The sequence below is a fragment of the Mandrillus leucophaeus genome, unplaced genomic scaffold, assembly GCF_000951045.1.
Source record: "Mandrillus leucophaeus isolate KB7577 unplaced genomic scaffold, Mleu.le_1.0 Scaffold285, whole genome shotgun sequence".
Lineage (NCBI taxonomy): Eukaryota > Metazoa > Chordata > Mammalia > Primates > Cercopithecidae > Mandrillus > Mandrillus leucophaeus.
Window position 1 is genome coordinate 742,280 of NW_012102976.1, and position 14,141 is coordinate 756,420.

Genomic DNA, 14,141 nt, shown 5'->3' on the forward strand with positions numbered 1-14,141 from the left:
TCTCAAAAAAGAAAAAAAAAAAAACCTTTCTATTGTAGGTGGGGATAGGCAGGAAAGTGGTAAGAGATGAGAGAAGCTAACAAAATACACAGGAATCAGTTCATGTAGAGCCTTGGATAGATATTATGGTCTTTATCCTAAGCATTTGTCTTGCCTGGGTCCTCTAAGAAGTAAAATCTGAGTTAAAGACCAAAGTGGTGACACTTTCTTGGAAGGCAAAAGCTAGGACAGTAAGGGTGAGGAAAAGGGAGGTAAAGTGAGCAAAGATGTAGAGCAAGGCAAGGGTGTGTTATCACTCTGGTTACTGCACCACAATGAGCTCCAGCTGCAAGGAAACACAGCGGGTTGGTTACCAGGTGTGTTTGTTAAGCACACAGGACTTCTCCAGAAAGTTAATGTGGAAAATTATATCTCAGAGCAATTCTTAGCAGGCAGAAAGGAAGGAATAATTTATCTGCCTGGTATTCTCCCATCTTGCATTGCCCATTGTTCATGTTTAATTCTACAGAAGCTAACTTCCATGTCCTTCCAGGGTGCATCACCCAGCCTCTCATTGGTCATGCCCGTGGTGTGGCATTTCATCCAAACCTGGAAGTGGAAGTGCAGGTGGAAGACCAGCCAAGAGAGAAAAAAGGACACAGTCAAGAGAATCTGAGAAGGGACGCAGGGTTTGTGTCCAACATACCATTAAAGAACTCCATGCAAGAGAGTGACATGGTCTGGCAACACTGTGGGGGACAGCTTAGAGAGGGTTGAGAATGGATGTAGGGAGATCAGTGGGGGAGTATTGCCATGATCCAGATGAGAGAAGACAGTGTCTGGGGCTGGTGTTTGATGTGGAGATGGAGAAAGTGAATGGACATCAGAAATTTTAGGAGGTAAAATTGCCAGGGTTGAGGGATAGGTTGAATTTGAGAAATAGAGAAAGGCATCAAGGATGTCTGGGTTTCTGACCTGAGCAGCCCAGCGGATGGTGGTGTCATTGGCTGAGATAAGAATCTGGGGTAGTGAGTCAAGTCTGGGAGGAAAGATCCTTGGGATTTGAACTTGTGCCTATGAAAAGCCCAACTGGAGACTTGGCATAGGTAACTGAAAGTAGGAGCCTGATCATCGGAGCAGTGCATGTGGGTAGCAGGGACTGCATATAGATGACAAAAGAAAGCTTAAATAACCTAAACATTTAATGGCTCTGTAGAGAAGATTGGGCCTGCAAAGGAGAAAAAGAAAGAGCAGGCAAAAATGTAAGAGGAAAATGAGAAGGGCTTTTGGTCCTTGAAGCCCAGGGACTTGGGTTTTAGGAGGGAATGGTCCCAGAGAGGCCAGGGGAGGTAAGGACTGAGTTCTTTCTGGCAACCTGGTGGTCATTATTTTAGCTAAAGTGATGAGACTGAGGAGTGAGGGGAGCAGAAGAAATTAAAGTGGAGTATAGACGACTCATTTGAGAAGTTTCACTGGGAAGGGGAGAAGAAAGAATAGTTGAAGAAAGGGGCTGTGGGTTGAGAGAGGTGTTTTTGTTTTGTGTTGAGAGAGACTCAAGCATGCTTAAGTGTAAATGGGAAGGATTCAGGTGTCAGAGAAGCGTTGGAAATACAGAGGAGAGGAGACATTTTCTAGTGTGGGGCTCTGGCGGCTGGGATCCAGAACACAGGTGCAGGGCTTGACCTCAGGGCAGGAAGCATCCGCCAAGGGTTGGGAGGAAAGGAAGTGGGGATGGCGCCGGGGAAGGTGGGGCTGCAGCAGGAAGCTGGGGGCCTGGCTCCATGGCATCAATTTTTGAAAAGTAAAGGCAGGTCATTTGCAGAAATGTGAGATGATTCAATGATTCAATCGTAGGCTGTTATGACAGGGGAAAAAAAAGAAATGCGAGGTTGGGGTAGGGAGGTGTTTAAGGAGAATGGGAAGGATTGGAAAGAGAAGAAACTCTCAACTTTGTGATTTTTGTTTGTTTGTTTTTTTAGACAAGGTCTCGCTCTGTCGCCCAGGCTTGAGTACAGTGACACAAACACAGCTCACTGCAGCCTCAACCTCTTGGGCTCAAGTGATCCTCCCACCTCAGCCTCCCTACTAGCTGGGACTACAGGTATAGTAGTCCCAGGTGGCCAATTTTGGTGTTTTTTGTAGAGATGAGCCAACTGAGTGATCATGAGAGAACTTCAGTTCATGGGCAACTTGGAGGAGTGGTAACTGGGTGAATGGACGGGGGAAGTGCAGGGGGAAGATCGGATGGGGTCACCTGCCAACCCCACGAATCCTGCCTCCCCAGCTTAGCCTTTAGCCAACCTTGGCTCTGACCTTCCAGCTCAAAGACAAGGAAGCAAATGAGGTGGATCTGATACAACAGCCACAGCTTTTGGCCCTCAGATAACTAAGAAGGTGTCACTTTTATGATTCACAAACATTCACTTAACACAAGAACCAATTCATCTTTGAAAAATCTTTTATTGTGGCATACTGGTGACACTTTCAAATGTGGACATTGAAAAATAAAACATTGTGAGCATCCACTAAAGTTTTAACACAGAAGTATGTTAAACGTCTTTTGTTTCTTGGGCTTTTCTTTTCAGTGAGCACAGGACCTAACTGTTTAACTTGCGGTTAAGGATTATTTGTGCAGGGCACCTCAGTAGGTGAAATGTAGTGGATTTGGCATTTTGCCTGTGGAACACTGGGCAGGAGCTCCAGTTACAAATTGCAGCTGTATAAAATAACAGGAAATGTGGGGCTTTGAAAGATTCCACTGGAAAGATTAATTATTTGGAAAAGAGTTATGCATCAGCTTCGTGTGTTTTTAGAGAAAAGGTGGCCCACGCCATTTTTAATAGTGCAAAAGAAAATTCTGCTACCAGGCAAAAAAGGGGAAGAGAGAAACTCTTGTTCAGTCGTTTTCTGGAAGGGCTCACATTTAGTTTTAAAACCATCTTTATTCTCTTTGTTAGAAGACAAGGGGTTAGAAATGAAAGCCAGATGGAATCCTGGAAAGATTTGAGGCTTATAAAAGAAAAGATCTGGATTTCCTAATTTTCTGAGATGACCTCCCTGGGTTTTTGGGTTTTTTCTAACTCTTCTACCATCCCCCATCCTGCCCCTCAACATTTAACAATTTCCTACACATCAGTTCACCATGGACATTCATTTTCCTGTAGGCATAAGAATGTTATTCAAATAAACTCAAAACTTCTGGGTGGACGCTGGCTCTGGATTTAGCGTCTCTGTAATGGCCAAAAGGATAAACCAACATTTATGGCACAGCTGGGACCCTAAATGATCAGACAGGCTGATACTCAGACAGACCTCAGCAGTTTCCTGAGGACAGTGTGTTTCTACACATTTGAAGTAAAATAATTCAATCTCTCCAGTGCACTCTAATTGTGAACTGCCAAGAAAATGTAGGGGAGTGGGTATGTGTTTGGCAAAAAAAAAAAAAAAAAAGGCATTTTCTTGAGTTCCTAAGACGTTCATCCATAAATGTATACAGAGAAGGGACATTTGTTTTCATGTAGGTTCATCACTTTGTTTCAACTTGAACATCCTTCATCTGAAGTCGGCCCTGAAGAGATTTCTTTGGCACGAATGTTTACTTGAGCAATGGAGGGAGGAAATTTTCTCTCAAAGTTGAGCCTGACCACCAAATATGATCAATATTTATTGTCTGACATGATTGGGGAATGAGATCTTCAGGTGAGTCAATTATTTGGGCCAACAAAAAGCAACCATTTGAAGATGTTTTTGTACAGAAACACACTTCAAGCCCAATTTTGGCTGCTGTGGAACTCAGACTTTCTGAGATGACCAGGACTTCAGAATCTTTCAGTGCCTCAGATCTCAGGCCATCACTAGAAATAAATCATTTTCATGTAAAGTAGATGTGCAGTAGATCAGATATTCCCCAGTTAGGAGAAGGCCAGGAAAACTTAGTTTTTACTGTAACTCTGTTAAGTTTCAGATTGATTTTTTTTCTTTTTCTTTTTTTTTTTAAGATAGGTTCTGGCTTTGTCACCCAGGTTGGAGGGCAGTGGCATGATCATAGCTCCCTGCAGCTTCCAACTCCAGGACACAAGCGGTCCTCCTGACGAGTATCTGGGACTGCAGGTGTGTACCACCATGCTTAGTTCTTTAAAAATAAATGTATTTTAGAGACAGGGTCTTGCTATGTTGCCCAAGCTGGTCTTGACCTCCTGGGTTCAAGCCATCCATCCTCCCACTTCAGCCTCCCAAGTAACTGGGATTACAGGCATGAACCACCACATTCAACTCCTCAAATTGAATTTTTAAAGGTCAAAGAAGTGTGGCTTTGGATAAGCTACACCAGTGATAAGCAGTTGGGATTTGAATCCAGTCCCGTCTGTCTCCTCAAGCAATGCTCCTTTTTATTATGATGGAAGTCCATGGTTTTCTTTATCCCCGAGACCTTATAGCCCAGAGATGGCTGTCTCAGATATGAAGGGAGAGAAGGAGCTGGCACCTTGCCTATTGGATGCATCACTTCCATTTTCCATACTCTGCCTCCTCCATCATCTTCTATACACCTTGATGCTGATGCCCAGGATCTCTCCTCCTTTTCAATAATAAACTTTTAATAGCCTTTGTGTTAGGGGCTCAGGATGAGAAGAAACACAGTCCCTGGCTTCAGGGAACCTTCATTTTAGCTGGAGAGACATGAAGCACATGCCAATCCAGGGAGGGAGCTGCTCAGAGCCATGGGCAGGTTTTCCTGGCCTGCGTCCAGAAGGAAAGAACCTAGAGAGGGAGAGGCCAGAGCTGTACTGTCAACTACCAGGGCCATCACCCTGAGTCACGGAGCTGAGCCATGGGCCTGAAATCTAGAGATGGCTTTGTTTTTCTCACACCTGCTATGTTGGGTCCCCATCTGGGGATGATATGAGGTCAATCCCACCGCTTTTCCTGTCTCACTCAGAAATTCATCAAGAGTCTGCTGCTAGCCCAGCTGCAACCAAACCCATCCTCTATTTCCCATTTTTTTTTTCTACCCTAGTCTTCTCTTCCTCCTTCAGCCTCTGACTCCTCCAGGATGCGGCATGAGGAGCAAAGACAGGTAAAGGACAGAAACCGCCTACCTGACTGGAGCCGTTGTAAAAAGCCAATATGAAGTGGTCCAGGTGACCCCTCATGCCTCGTTAACTTTTTTGAAACCTGGGGAGGCAATGGCCATATACTAACTGCTCCTTAGCCAGGGTTGCACCCCTGCAGCCCACCACTTTAACCTCATCATGACTTTGGTTTGTGTTGATAGGTTGAGATGCACCGCTCCCTACCCCTGTGGTTAGCAGCCCCAGCAAGCAGATCTCTTGTCCTTGAAAGACATTTGAAAACAATTCAAGCCAACTCTCCACAGTGTCCATTCTGCCAGAGAGACCCTCCAAGATGCCCAGTGGGGCATAGGCTCCTTCCTCGGCAGCATTCTCCTTGCCCAGCTATCAGGAGCGGGGCAGCCAGCCCCTCATCTTTCAACTTTCCCAGTCCTCCCAAGTGTCGGAACCCCATGTCAAGCACTGTGGGTCCATCTCTCGGGTCCTTTCACTAGGCTTGAGGGCAAGGGAAATGCCCATGAATCCAGGGCAACTCTGTCCCCAGTCTTTTTGTCAGAAGTGTTTGAACCACAGCAACTCCATCTTGAGTAGGGTCTGTGTAAAATAAGGCTGAGACCTACTGGGCCGCATTCCCAGATGGTTAAGGCATTCTAAGTCACAGGATGAGATAGGAGGTCAGCACAAGATAAAGGTTATAAAGACCTTGCTGATAACACAGCTTGCAGTAAAGAAGCCAGCCAAAACCCAGCAAAACCAAGATGGCAACGAAAGTCACCTCTGGTTGTCCTCACTGCTACACTCCCACCCAGTGCCATGAGAGTTTACAAATGCCATGGCAGTACCAGGAAGTTACCCTATATGGTCTAAAAAGGGGAGGCAAGAATAATCCACCCCTTGTGTAGTGTATCATCAGAAAATAACAATAAAAATGGGCAACCAGCAGCCCTCGGGGCTGCTCTGTCTATGGAATAGCCATTCTTTTACTCCTTTACTTTCTTAATAAACTTGCTTTCACTTTATGGACTCACCCTGAATTCTTTCTTGTGCAAGATCCAAGAACCCTCTCTTGGGGTCTGGATCTGGATCCCTTTCCAGTAACATTTCACTACCAACATTTAGAATGAATCGCAGAACTAACTCTGTTTCTGTTTTGTTTTGTTTTTGTTTTTGTCTTTTATTTAACAAATCCTGCCCAGAAGGCCTAGAATGTTTCTCTTAAAAGGTGTTCTTGTCACCTAATTTATCAATATAGAGGCTTCAGCTGTGCCTGCCACAACAATAAAAGTCCTATATTACCTCTCTGTTATTCTTAGTAAAAGTAATAACTAAAAGTTTTATAGAGCTTTCTCAGGCACCACCAGACATTGTGGTCCATGTGGATGGCACCCTCTGGAGTTGTGCAGTACACAGTTTGCACAGCTGAGCTGGCAGACTGTGCTTTATGGTTTTAAGAAAAACAGGTGCTTTCACATATATAGTAGTAATTATCATAACAACCATTAATACCACTTGTTTGGCATATAGGATATACCAGTGTATATTATACAGTATACAATACACGTTATGTTTACTCTCCACAACAAAATAATAGCTGCTGCAAAATGGGGCTTTTATCACCTACTTTCAAATGAAGAAACTGAGACTCAACTTCCTGCCCAGTGATAAGCAGCTGGGATTTGAATCCAGTCCTGTCTGTCTCCTCAAGCAATGCTCCTTTTCATTTTTCTTTTGGATCCAATCACTGATTTTACAGATAAGCAAATTCCAGCTCAGAGAGATAGCATAGCTCATCCTGAGGCACACAGGGCCTCCTTGTTTATTTCACAGAACTTTTAGGGACTTGATATATCTGTAAAAGTGTGGCCTTACAGGGAGACTCTCAGGGAGAGACATAACAATATTGAACACACACACCAAAAAGACACAGCACCAGCTCTCTTTGGCATCTGTATAAGTCAGCATTCTCCAGAGAAACAGAACCAACAGGAGATATATATATATATGTTTAAAATAATACACATATTTATTATGAAGAATTGGCTCATGAGATCATGGAGGCTAAGATGTCCCATGATCCGCCATCTGCAAGTTGCAGACCCAGGAAAGCCAGTAATGTAATTCCCTGTGAGTTCAAAGGCCTGAGAACCAGGAGAGCCTATAGTGTGTCTTGGTCTGAGGACAGGAAAAGACCCATGTCCCAACTCAATAAGTCAAGCAGGGGAAAAAAAGAAAAAAAGAAAGGAAAAAGGAAGTAGATTCTCCCTTCCTCCATCTTTTGTTCTATTTAGGCTCTCAACAGATTGGATAAGGCCCACCCACACTGGTGAGGGCAACTTTACTGAGCCCACTGATTCAAAGTTGGCACCAAATACCTACTATATGATTCAAATGCTAATCTCATCTGGAAACATCCTCACAGACACAGCCTTAGCCAAATACCCAGGGACCCCTGATCCAGTCAAGTTGACACATAAAATCAGACTTCGCAGCATCTTTCTGTTCTGTTTCCTTTGTGTGCAATTCTCTGGGTATCTTGGGAGACATGGTGTGGGGGAGGGCTGATCTTGAGAGAAGGGATCCTTGTATATATCACCCACAGGCAAGTGCTTTGGTTTTTTAGCCTGGATTAATAGTAAGGAAAGAGATTAAATGTGACACGGGCTCAATGCAAATCTGGCAAGTAAAATTGAAATCCTGGAGCCTAACAGTTGTTTTAAAAAACGAATGCTTACTGGTTCTTTTCTGATTGAAGATAATATATGCTCATGTAGAAAATTCACATGATACTGCAAAGTATAAAGAAAAAGTAGGGCCAGGCACAGTGGCTCAAGCCTGTAACCCCAGCACTTTGGAAGGCCTGGGTGGGTGGCTCATGAGGTCAGGAGTTCGAGACCAGCCTGGGCATGGCGAAACCCCATCTCTACTAAAAATACAAAAATTAGCCAGGCGTGATGGCAGGCGCCTCTAATCCCAGCTATCTGGGAGACTGAGGCAGGAGAATTGCTTGAACTCAGGAGGCAGAGGCTGCAGTGAGCCAAGATTGTGCCACTGCATTCTAGCCTGGGTGACAAGAGCAAGACTCTGTCTCAAAAAAAAAAAAAAAAAGAAAAAGAAAAAGAAAAGAAAAAAGAAAAGGTAAAAATTTGTTACCAAAAGAGACTAATGGGTTTTAAAAAAAATCTTATTTTAAAGCAGACAGAGGGAAATCATACATTTATTTGCTCCCTGCAGCCATCCTGTTGGGGCTGAGGTTTCTGGCATTTTTAATTCTTCTTAGGAAGTAAGCAAGAGGACAGGAAAGATGCATTGCTTAACAAGGAGAATGGCCTGTAAAACCCAAATCCAGTGCGGTTCTAACAAAACCACCCTTTTTCTGTAGTCTTCAGTTCAAAGGCAGTCTCTTCTCTCTTAGTTCACTATTAAAAGTCGTTTACAGACTTGAAAAACAATTTCTCCATTTTGTTGCTGGTCAATAAATGCTTTGAGTTGAAATGGAATGAAATAGATGATACAGTACAAATCCATTATGTTAGATTTTATTAAATCAGATCTAAATGAGGAATTAAGGCAAGCACACGGGTAGGTCAGACAAACCTGGCTGTCCTCCCACTGCTGGTTTGAATTTGGGCAAAAGTTCCACCTATGCCCAAATGAAAGTTGGCACCAAATACAAGTCATCACTAAATTTTCCAAAGGGTAAATCAACTTGAACACATGAAACTTTAAGTGACATAGATGAACTTGTGATAAGCTTATTACATGTATAAGTTTAGTTATATGTACATGTTTAATATCATTTTTGTAATATAATCAATTAATTTATAATTGCTGCTTTTTCCCACTCTCATTTTTTTTTTGTTTTTTTTTTTGTTTTTTTTTTTTTTTTTTTTTTGAGACGGGGTCTTGCTCTGTCACCCAGGCTGGAGGGCAGTGGCACAATCTCAGCTTACTACAACCTCTACCTCCTGGGTTCAAGCGATTCTCCTACCTCAGTCTCCCAAGTAGCTGCGACTACAGGCGCACACCACATCACCTGGCTAATTTTTGTATGTTTTTAGTAGAGGTAGGGTTTCACCATGTTGGCCAGGCTGGTCTCGAACTCCTGACCTCAGGTGATCTGCCCACCATGACCTCCCAAAATGTGGGGATTACAGGCGTGAGCCACGGTGCCCAGTCTCTCATATTTCTTAAAACAAATCGATTCAAACTTTTCCTGTGCCCCTTGGTCATCAGAATTCTTATTATCATTAGAGCCATTTTGAAGGCATTCTCACTTCCATCTGGATTGCTGGAGATTGTCTCAGACTCTGTATAGGATGCTGTCACTGGAAATTTTCTCCCAAACCACTAAGTGCCCATTTGCACAGCATTAGTCAGTTTGTGTTTTCACTGGTCTCCCCACCATAACCACTCGCTGTACTGCTTTTTAAAGTCATCATAAAAGGCTTGTTTACAGCAACTTCCAGCATTGCAAATGTGAAGTCACACCTCCAGGAATAACTAACGAATCTGTGTTCATTCTCACCTCCTTTTGTACTGAGTCAATGATCTCCCTAAGCATCCCAAACTACATTAATTGAAGTGATTGTAGGCCAATGTCTTCCCAAACTGTACCACAGTTGCTAAATATGAAGTAATTTAGTGAACATTAGTGTAACATGAGATACATTGCAAGGACTCAAAGATAAAGTATTTCTTCCTTTTTTGAGCAAGACTTTTTTGGGGAAAAGCCTTGCCTTATTGGCAGACTCATACAGTGGCTAACATCTTCAGATGTTCCATGGCCAGGTATAAAATGTGGATCATAACCATTATAATTAACTGTGGGCTTCTTGAGGGCAGGACACATCTAATTCATTCATCCTTGTCCTCTGTACCCAGTACAGTGACTAGCTCATAACAAATGACAATATACCTTTGTTGGAGAAGCAAATGAGTCTAGAAGCATGACTTTGTTTGCAAGGCACATGTCCACTTCTGTCTGCAAGGCTGTCCTGACACTGGGTCCTTCTCCCAGGTTCTGGCATGGGAAGTGCAGATCTCAGCCCAAACCAAACAATTCTTTTTCAGGCTCTGTCACACCCATAACTACTCTAGGGCTTGGACTAGTACTCCACAAACAGCTATTAAATGGATAGACAGAGGAACTCCTTAAGCCTATTTGATTTCAAAATTCACCTAAATTCGAGTGTATTCTGACAAGATGCTGATTTTGGATGCTGTTTCCTCCATTTCATTTGGGCAGAGCTCCTGTCATTTCCCAGTTAGGGTCTGCACTTTGTGAGGCAGAGCAGCGGTTTGCTCTGGGAGGCTGGGCCTGGAGTGGGGTGGGGGTACCTAGGGCAGAGGAATGCTGGGGCTCAGAGCCACACCAGAGCAGGGGAGGGCCCACACATTGTTAAGACATGTCTGAGAATAACGACTAGTAGCCACAAGCGGGTTTGAGTGGTAAAACCAAAAGAGCCGGTACAGTGTACTGTGCCTGTGGTCCTAGCTACTCAGGAGGCTAGGGCAGGAGGGTCCCTTGAGCCTGGGAGGTTGAGGCTGCAGTGAGCTATGATTGCTCCCTTGCACTCCAGCCCCAGTGACAGAGTGAGACCCTACTTAAAAAAAAAAAAAGCCAAAAAAGTGTAGCAGTTAGGTGGATGCATCAGAACCCAGGTAGAGAGAAATCATGAGAAAACTTTAATAACCAGACAAGACACAGCCCGAAAACCAAAGCTGAATATTTATTCCTGAAATGGCTATCCTTCCACCATTCTACTTACTAAAGGGACTTAACCATGAATCCTCATGTGTATGTGAATGCTTATATGAGACAGAGAGAGATGTGTGTGTGTAATCACAGGGATGGGGGTCCTGCCCTTGAGGGGCTGAAAAACTGGGGATCTGAGGAGGGGAAAGCAAACCTTTGTGGAGCACCAGGCATGAGAGAGCTCTGGCCCTGCTGCCACTCTGCCTAGATTTGAACCCCAGCTGCCCTGCTCACCAGCTGGCATGCCTTAGCCAAATTCTCAGCACCTCTGTTCTTAGATTCCTACTTTAAAATGTGCATGATACTAGTGCCTACCTCACGGAGTTGCTCTGCAGACTGTGTGAGTTAACACACGCTGTGTGCACTAGAGAGCCACAAAAGCGTTGCTTTTCCTCTCGTCAAATAGTGGAGTCTGTTTCTCTTTTCCTTGAGACTGGGCTGTCCCTGTTGCTGGTTTTGACCACATCAAAGGAAGAATAACGGCTCCGCAAAGATGTCTATGTCCTACTCCCCAGAACCTGTGACTATATTATGTCACACGGCAAAGAGGGGGAATGAAGGTTGCAGGTGGAATTAAAGTTGTTAATCTGTTGACCTTGAGGTGGGGGAGAGGATCTTGAATTATCCAGGTGGGCCCAATGGAACCATAAGGGTCTTCAAATGTGGAAGAGGGAGGCAGGACAGCGTCTGAGTCCAGTGACGCAGAATGAGAAAGACTTGACTGGCCATTGCTAGCTTTGAAGATGAAAGGGGACCACAAGCCATGCAATGCAGGCAGCTTCAAGAAAGCAGAAAAGGCAAGAAAATGGATTCTTCCGTAGACTCCCCCCGAAAAATGCAGCCCTGCCAACATCTTGATTTCTGCCTCCTGAGGCCCATTTTAGACTTTTGATCTCCCAACATGTAGAATCATACGTTTGTGGGTTTTGTTTGTTTGTTTTGAGAAGGAGTCTTGCTCTGTTGCCCAGGCTGGAGTACAAGGGCACAATCTCAGCTCACTGCAACCTCCACCTCCTGGGTTCAAGTGATTCTCGTGCCTCAGGCTCCTGGGTAGCTGGGACTACCGGCATGCACCACCACTCCTGGCTAATTTTTGTATTTTTAATAGAGACGAGGTTTCACCATGTTTCTGGTAATTTGTTGCAGTTAGTTGCTGTAGGAAACTAACACAGACCAATAGAATGGGGCAGAGTTAGGATGTGTAATATCTAAGTCGGGGTCGTAAGAGATCAGAGGCTTCCAATTCCATCCTCTTGGAATTCAGCTGTCGCGTGAGAAGTCCAACTATGGTGAGTCACCATGCCGTGAGGAAGCCCAAGCTAGCCACATGGAGGAGCACAGAACTGCCAGACATGTGAGTGATGCCTTGGTCTTTCCAGCCCAGCCAGCAGCTAAATGCAGCTGAGTAAATGTCAGCTGATGCATGGGCACAGAACTACTGAACTGAGCCTGCCTGGATTCCTAACCCATAGAACTATAAGCAAATAAAATGGTGGTTAGATTTGGTTTTGGTTTTGTTTCTCTGTCATTCAGGAAAAAAAAAAAAGTGGTTGTTTTAAGTCACTGTATTTCACGGTTGTTTTAAAAAATTATTTTAAATAATTTTTCATAGATAACAGGGTCTTGCTATGTTGCCCAGGTCGGTTGTGCAAACTCCTGGCCTTAAGCAATCCCCACTGCGTTGGCCTCCCAAAGCACTGGGATTACAAGCATGAGCCATGGCACCTGGTCTTAGAATTGTTTTATGCTGTGATAGATACCCTATAAAGCACTTAGAATGGTATTTGCCATAAAATAAGCATTCAATAAATGTTGGTGTGATGGCTAATATTAGGTGTCAACTTGATTGTGATATAGGAGTTAAGAAGAAATTATTTAGGCAGATAGTGAGGGTATGGAAGTCCTCGGTAAGTTTTTCCTTTTAATGAAAAGCAGCCCAAAATTATTTTCCTTTCTAACAAAGAGCAGCCTGTAAAATCAAACTGCAGACATAGATGCCAGCAGTTGTGCCAATCATGTTCAAGATGGCGGCTCCATCTTCCCTTCTCTTTGTCAGCTATGTGTACAGTAAGGAGCAGACAAGACGGTGCTGGTCAACTGGAAAGCCCATATGTATAGCAAGATTAGGGTGGCGTGGCCAGCTTTCCCTGGGCCCTATGTAAATGTCATACCTGATTGAACCAATCTGTGAGCCCTATGTAAGTCAGATACCGCCTCCTCAAGCCTGACTATAAAATCCAGTGCATCTGCCACCTGCTGATCTTTTTCTCTCGGAAGTCCTCTCTCTCTCGCTAGAGAGATAGCTGTTTTCCTTTCCCTTTCTTTCTCTTTCTTTTGCCTATTAAACTTCCACTTCTAAACTCCTCATGTGTGTCTGCGTCCTAAATTTTCCTGGGATGAGATGATGAACCCTGCGTATTTACCCCAGACAACATAGCCACTTCAATTGAATTGAAGCATGCTTAGATAGCTGATAAAGTATAGTTTCTGGGTGTGTCTGTGAGGGTGTTGCCAGAAGAGACTGACATTTGAGTAGGTGGACTGAGAGATGAAGACCCACCCTCAACATGTGGGCACCATCCAATTGGCTGCCAGCACCGCTAGAATAAAGCAGGTAGAAGAAGGTGGGATAAGCTAGCTTGCTGAGTCTTCTGGCTTTTATCTTTCTGCCATGCTGGATGCTTCCTTCCATTCATTCTGCCCTTTGGACATAGCCTCCAGGTTCTTCAGCCTTTGGACTCTCGGACTTACACCAGTAGTTTGCCCAGGGCCCTCTGGCCTTCAGTCATAGACTGAAGGCTGCACTGTCAGCTGCCCTGGGTTTGAGGCTTTAGGTCTAAACTGAGCCCTACTGGTTTCTTTCTTCCCAAGCTTACAGATGGCCAACTGTGGGACTTTGCCTTGTGATCATGTGAGCCAATTTTCCCTAGTAGACTCTCTTTCATGTAGACATATATCCTATTAGTTCTGTCCCTCTGGAGAACCCTGACTAATACAGTTGGTAATACTAGTTTAGTTATATATATAGTCACATGACAAAAATGAAATTTCTGTCAACAATGAACTGCATATATGGTGGTCCTATAAAATTATGATGGAGCTGAAAAATTTCTATCTCCTAATGGCATCATAGCCACTGTAATGTCACAGCCATCAAAATTTGACAGCATATATTACCTTTTCTTTGTTTTGATATGCAAAAACTTACTGGGCAAAGTGCCACATGCCTGTAGTCCTAGCAATAGGGGCTGCTGTAGTACGTGATGATCACACCTGTAAGTAGTCCAGCCTGGGCAACATAGAGACACCACGTCTCTTTAAAAAAAAAAAAAAATCCG